General features: G+C 42.5%; 1 long non-coding RNA gene across 2 annotated transcripts; it reads right to left on the reverse strand.

The window, feature by feature from the left end:
• Positions 1–1,067: 1,067 nt before the first annotated feature.
• On the reverse strand, positions 1,068–7,476 carry LOC115031529. 2 transcript variants are annotated; one of them, XR_003837179.1, is made up of 3 exons: positions 7,141–7,476; positions 4,964–5,123; positions 1,068–1,164 (listed from the first exon to the last, which is right to left on the reverse strand). It is a non-coding gene; the product is annotated as an uncharacterized LOC115031529 (long non-coding RNA). The 2 variants fall into 2 exon arrangements; XR_003837178.1 differs by lacking the exon at positions 7,141–7,476 and adding an exon at positions 6,983–7,057.
• Between the last annotated feature and the right edge of the window lie 64 nt (positions 7,477–7,540).

Raw genomic sequence — 7,540 nt, forward strand, 5'->3', positions numbered from 1 at the left:
TTGTAGACCAGGCTGGCCTCGAACTCAGAAATCCGCCTGCCTCTGCCTCCCAAGTGCTGGGATTAAAGGCGTGCGCCACCACGCCCGGCAAGTTTGTCAACCTAACACAATTTACAACTGTGGGAACAGAGTACTGTGCAGGATTGTCCAGATCAAGCTGGCCTGTGGGAGGCTGTCTTGATTATGCTAATTGACAGCAGCCACTGTGGTTTGTACCATTTCCTAGGTAAATGGTACAAACAGATCCTGGACTTCAGAAGTGGTGGATGAGGGCGAGGAGGCAGAGCAAAGTAAGCAGGCGTGCATTTATTCTCTTTGCTCTTGACTGCAGGCGTGACTAGCTGGTGGTTTCAAGTTCCTCACGCGGTGACGTCCCCACTTAATGACTGTAACTTGTGATTGTGAGCCGAATAAACCCTTTCTCTATTATGTTGCTTTAGTGAGGGTATTTTATCACAGACATAGGAAACAGAACAAGGGCAGAAATCTAAACCCTCAATCCTACAGTGTTACCCCATTTTGCTGGGTATGGCTTGCTCCAGCAGCCTGGCCACCACTTCAGCTCAACCCTTGAAGGACAGGGTATAGCAGGCAACTTATAGGGGCAGACAGAAAGGTTTTACAATAGTTTGGTGTCATAGGTAGGATACAACAAAAGCCGTCTTGGGGACAGTGGGCCAGCAGGCACATGGGTCACCGGTGATCTTGATAAATAAATATTGTAATTTGTATCCGGCCTTTGCTACTATGTGGCTTCCTCTTTCTTCTACCCTTTTCCACCTCTTTTTTTCTACCCTAACACTAGGTAGGAGAGAAAGGAGGATAGAGGGGAAGTGGGTGGCATTATCATTAGATTCCTTCCTGCTGAATAGGGGCATCATGTTTCTTGAGGCAAGTTTGATATTTGGAAATCAGAATATCTAATTTCTCCTTCTCCTTTCTTTTCTTCGCACGACTCCTTAAGAAACCGCAACCAACCAACAAGCTACCACCCACTCTGCCTTTTGGGGCCCTAGCATTTATTCACCCTCTGAAAAAATCCCCAAAATGCCACATGTTACACACTCACAGAAACTATCTGCTGCTGGCAAAATCACACTCCTGCTAGAGCACGAGGCAAATCATGATCAGCTGCTGAGTCTGAAGCAACTCCGTATCTCACACCTGGGATTAAAACAAAAATACATTCTTACAACATTTCTGTGTTTTTTAAAGAAGCCAAAATTCCAAAAATTGTCACTATTGTACATTATTACTATAAGTAAAAATCATCCTTCAGTGTGGCTGATTGAAACCTGGGAAATTGGGCTGGCGAGATGGCTCAGTGGGTAAGAGCACCCGACTGTTCTTCCGAAGGTCCGGAGTTCAAATCCCAGCAACCACATGGTGGCTCACAACCATCCGTAACGAGATCTGACNCCCTCTTCTGGAGTGTCTGAAGACAGCTACAGTGTACTTACATATAATAAATAAATAAATCTTAAAAAAAAAAAAAAAGAAACCTGGGAAATTGAAATCCCAGCCCACCCCCACCCCCACCTCTATCCCCACCTCCATCCCCAAATAATTATGGTGGCTTTCATCTCAAAGTCCTGTTCCTCAATACGCAGCTCTAGGTTTCTATTGATGAGCCAATCTTTTCCCACCCCTCTCTTTTCGAGTAAGAAGAAAAGCAGCTGCTGACAGCAGGGCCTGGTGCTATCATGTGGGTTACAGCGTTGCTAGGAGCTGTTTGATGGGATTATCTAGATCGTGGGATTCTCCAGGGTGTTAAACACACACAAGAAGACCTCACAGCCAGGAAAGACTCCCTGTGGCCATCTCAGCAGAAGACCAACCCAAGACCACTCTGTAAAGTCTGAGCACTGTTCAACTGTAAGAGCTAACCGTCCTCTTATTCCCACTTGCAACTGTGTATTTTTTAACATAGCCATGCCCAGGTTCCCTGAAATAATGACTGAGACTTCTTATATATGATGAAATGCCTAGGCAAAACCTTTGCTGTTCCCTGCCTAGCTCATACCTCAATAACCCAGTTTCTTCTATTCTAAGCATGCCACAGAGCTGGTTACCTTCTTCTCAGGTTCATGCCTAGGCCTGCTCCTTAGAATTTGGGGCTAATCTCCAGTGCCTGTCTATTTCCCATAATTCCCCTCTCTCTCTCTTTCTCTCTGCCGGAACTCCCACTTCCTATTTCCTGACTCAGCTCATTGGCCATGGGCTTTTTTATTGACATGTGAATGCTTTTACACAGTGCACAAGAGATTCTCTCTACACCCACTAATACAAATATAATATACAAGTGTACATTGTACTTTATAATTTGCGTAATTGTGATGGTTGTGCTCAATTTATATCTGAGAGAAAAGAGCCTTTTAATTGGACAAAAAGGGGGACATGTTGTGGGTTGCCCTGGTACTGTTTATATTCTGATGTTAATTCTGCTTCTCTCATGAACTTTCCCCCCATTCTAACTGGTCAAATAAAGGTGAGAGCCTGTGATTGGGCAGTAGAAGGGAAAGGTGGGACTGGAGGTCTTAGAGAGTGGGGGCACGTGGGGGACAGGGAAGGAGAGGAGAAGGGAGAGAGAGGGGATGGAGGAAGAAGAGGTAGAGCCAACAAGGAACAGAACCACATGGCCAGGAAAAACTGCAAGTAGCAAAGGGTCTCATAGCTGGGAAATAAATGAGGATAGTGATAGATCTGCCCAATCTAGGCATATAGTTATAAATATATTAACTGGGTTGTGTGGTTTTTATACAGGCTTATTGGGATTGGAAATCACTGCAACAAATTGGCACACCAACATATGACTCAGAACCCAACTAACCTGAAATAAAAGTCTACCCCCATCCCATCCCCACCCCTACCCCCATCCCATCCCCAGTAAATGGCTGTGGCTGTGATCTAGGACTGCAGCAATGTGTGGACTGAAAGGTGAGGGAGGTGGGGAGGCTGGTGAGATGGCTCAGCGGGTAAGAGCACTGACTGCTCTTCTGAAGGTCCTGAGTTCAAATCCCAGCAACCACATGGTGGCTCACAACCATCCGTAATGACGCCCTCTTCTGGGGCATCCATATCTGACACCCTCTTCTGGTGTATCTGAAGACAGCTACAGTGTACTTAGATATAATAATAATAATAAATAAGTCTTTTAAAAAAAAGAATAGATTGATACTTAAACACACTAAATACCTTTTGAGTTTTCTGGGATAATATTTTGTATGGTTGAATGGGGTGGATTTAATTGACACTTATCAATTACAGTTATTACAATATCTTGGTTTACTATATCTTCTCAAAAGACGGGACCCTAGATTTAAAAATTACATGCCTTAGAAAGGGGATTAGAGGAAATGTTGGAACTAAAGATTCAGGTCATGATAAGCAACAGAGAGAGGAAAATGAAGGTTAGAGACAGGAGCTGGAAAAGATGCTAGAACAAAAGATGCAGGAATTCATAGATTGAATTGAACAGCAAAGAGATAGGGATAAAATTTGGACACAGAGTCTAGAGGATAATTTACTAAAGTTAGTAAGTCAAAATAAGATAGACACAACAATATCAGAATTACAACATAAAGAGAAATTAGAAAGCTAGAAGCAGGGCCTGGAACAGAAGATACAGGGATGTATAGAGCAGTATGAACAGCAGAAAGAGAAATCTAAGACTCGGCAACTGGTGGACTAGAGGAAACGTTAGAATTAAAGGAATTTCTAGGTGGTGATAAGCAACAGAGAGAGGAAAATGAAGGTTGGAGACAGGAGTTGGAAAAGACGTGAGAGTAAAGGATACAGCAGCTCACAGAGGAGACTGAGCGGCAGAGAGAAAATAATGAGGACTGGAGGCAAAGCTTGGAGGTGAACCTGTTAAAAGTAATCAATCAGAATAGAGAGCAGAATATCAGAATTACAATATATTCAGTCTTGGGGCTGGTGAGATGGCTCAGTGGTTAAGAGCACTGACTGCTCTTCCCAAGGTCCTGAGTTCAAATCCCAGTAACCACGTGGTGGCTCACAGTCATCTGTAATGAGATCTGACACCCTCTTCTGAGTGTCTGAAGAATGCTTACATATAATAAATAAATAAATCTTTTTTAAAAATCTTTAAAAAAAAAAAAAAAGAAGAAGAAGAACCCCTCAAGACTGGAAAGATATGGCTCAACAAAACAGAGCCAAGGGTAGAGAGATTTCTACAGATCAGCTGTTTGGTGAAGGTCATTTTGCTGAGATAGAGGTCCAGGCTATATATGATGGAGAAACCTTGGCACTGTGTTGCTTGTCAGCCTTTAGCTGTGTGTCCTATGATGGTGTATGGAGACAGAAGACAACTTCATGAGGTTTGTTCTCTTTCCACTTTTATGTGGTTGCAGGAATTGAATTTGTGTCTCCAAGCTTATGGGGTAAGCATACCTAGGACCTATCTCACTGTGTAAAATGTTTAAAACCAAAACTTGAAATTAAATGTTGATAGTGTTAACAGCAGCGCAACAGAGCGGGAGGAGACAAAGTTGACAATGTTTCCCAAAAAGAAAAGCAGTAAAAATTGTGGAGGAAAAATGAAAATTGGAGACCTACTGAGAAGCAGAAATGTCAAGAACCAAATCAAGAGACTATCTGCTTTAAGTGTGGCGATCTGAAAAGAAATGGCACCATTCCTTCAGAAACCCTATCTGGAAGTAATTTCTACCAAAAATTTTATCCACAGACAACAGATAAACACGATAGGATGCCAAACAACAGTCTCTCATGATGGTCCACCCTCATTGCCTCTAGAGTGGATGACATTGCTCAGGTGTTTCTTGATTTTCGATAAATAGATCAAGATTGGTTCCCTGAGGGGCAGGTTTAGGGGTTCAGTTGCTCGGGTGGCCTATCTGCTTCTCCTCTGAGACTCCTGGGACAAATTAGGGACATCTACTCCTTGGAGGAACTCTCACCCCCAAGACCCCATCCCCCTGACCTCACATGAGCTCCCAAGATCCTCTGGGGCCAGTGGTGTAGCTTCCAGGGTTGAAGTCCAGTCAGTTGGCATGATCACGCTGGGTCTAGACCCTGTCCTCTCAGCAACCAGAAGCTTAGCGGTCCTCTATGAGTTCAGTCAGAGCTGTGAGGAAGAAGTGCTGTGGAAGAAGATCTTGTAAGGAGCCGCTCGGAGATACCAAGATACCCAGAAAGGTCAAATCCTTAGTCATTAGACATTCACCACTGAAACACATGCCAGTTACCTCACAGAGCAGTCGTTCTCAAACTTGAGCAGGTATACACTCAAATTATCTAGAGGTATTGTCAAAATATAGTTAAAAATTCTCAGCCTCACTCCCACGACTTCTGCTCCAGCAAGTCTAGAGATCTAAGAATTTATGCTAATTAGCCTCCATTATTATGCTGAAATTGCTGTACCAGGGACTAGCCTCAAGAAACAGTGCTGGGAGAATAGAAAATTTAAGAAAATCTGGGTCTGGGGAGACATGAGTATAAAGCACCTACTACCATATAAGAAACATAGCAATTGCCTTTAAAAAGCCAAGGGGTAAGAACTGGACAGAAGAAAGAAAACTTGCAAAATGGAAAGATATTTGTGAAATTAAATTCTTTTACAAACTTATGGTGGACACTCTAGTTGCTACAATATTCCTTGAACTACTTAGTCATACCTATTATTAAAAATAACTGGAGGGATGTAGTAAGGGTTGGTGAGACCAAAATACATTGTATACATATAGACTCTTCAAAAAATAAATATATTTTGTAAAAATACACATATTATAACTTCAAACATATAAACCAGAAATGGACCAAAGAGAGATGGACAAATTACATTTCCATTGTGAGCAATATCCCTCCACAACTAAGCAGACAAAAAAAAAAAAAAAAAATGGGGCTGGAGAGATGGCTCAGCAGTTAAGAGCACTGACTGTTCTTCCAGAGGTCCTGAGTTCAATTCCCAGCCACCACATGGTGGCTCACAACCATCTGTAATGGGATCTGATACCCTCTTCTGGTGTGTCTGATGACAGCTACAGTGTACTCATAAACATAAAATAAATAAATTTAAAAACCAAATCTGTAGTATCTGCTGGTGTGGTGATGCAGGTCTTTAATCCCAGAACTCTGGAGGTATAGGCGGGTGGATCTCTGTGAGTTCGAGACCAACCTGGTCTACAGAGTGAGTTCCAGGACAGCCAGGGCTCCAAAAAACAAAACAAAACAAAGGCAAAACTGTAAGGTCATATGATAGTCATATGATATATATATATATATATATATTTTTTTTTTTTTTTTCCTTTTCGAGGCAGGGTTTCTCTATGTAGCCCTGGCTGCCTGGAACTCACTCTGTAGACCAGGTTGGCCTCGAACTCAGAAATCTGCCTGCCTCTACCTCCCAAGTGCTGGGATTAAATATATTAATATATATCACAACATATTGCGATATATGTATATACATAAACATACACACACAACACAATTGAGGAACGATTATTTTTATGCAATGTGGCATTTATGAAAAGTGATTATGGTATCGACCATAAAACATTTTTCAGCTAGACCACTACCCAGAGATATTATCTGAGACAGAAAATGCATTTCCAAATGACTCCTGGATCACAGAAAACGAATTAAAAAAGAAAACCATTTATATTTAAACGACAATAAAAAGTCTACACATAAATACATAAGAATGTAAAGAATTACATTAACCAAGGCTAAAAATTAATAAGCTAAACTTTCGGGTTAGAAAGCAAACTTATCAAAAACCCCACGAGACCCTCAGCCACTCATCACATTCCCTAACATCACTCACTTGTCATCACAATCACACATCACCCGGCCAACCTCCCTCCTCCAAAACTCAGAGTTCCATTATTGATCGGAGAAATCCTTGCCACTGACAACCATCAACACAGCAGACAGCACCCGGTCACTAACTCCCAACATATGCACACACTACTGACTCCACAGAATTCTAGTTGAAACCAACCGGAATCATCTCTGAAGACTTCTTACGCTTAAGACTCAATGGAAGCAGCACGGGGGAGGGGGAGGGGAAGGGGACCACCTTCAAGCACCAAGGTCACTTCCGGTCTTAAAAAAAAAAAAAAGCCCTGGGCTATTAGTACTGCGCATGCTCAGCATTACCTGCGATGCCAGAGGAATCCAATAACCCACAGCGTGCTTATATAGCTTCAAGATCCTTTGTACACAATTCCTTAGGAGGATCGACGAACATAGTCGTGCCCAGAGATGCCGCGTGGGCCACCATCTTTCAAATTTATGCATTCCGTACAGCAGAGGAATAGCTATCCAGCCAGATTACACGGAATGAGATAAAGAACATAGATCCAGGCACTGTGGCCCACGTCTGTGCATCATCTGATAAGAGGAGGTTCTTCTCGACACGGGGTCATGAGCTCTGTAACCTGAGAAATCTAGTTGCCACTCTGAATAACCTGCTCTCTGCCGGAAGAAACCATGCGGTACAGGAGATTCAGAGGAGAAAAAAAAAAAAAAAAAAAAAAAAAAAAAAAATTGAGAGGGC

The sequence above is a fragment of the Mus caroli genome, chromosome 7, assembly GCF_900094665.2.
Source record: "Mus caroli chromosome 7, CAROLI_EIJ_v1.1, whole genome shotgun sequence".
Taxonomy (NCBI): domain Eukaryota; kingdom Metazoa; phylum Chordata; class Mammalia; order Rodentia; family Muridae; genus Mus; species Mus caroli.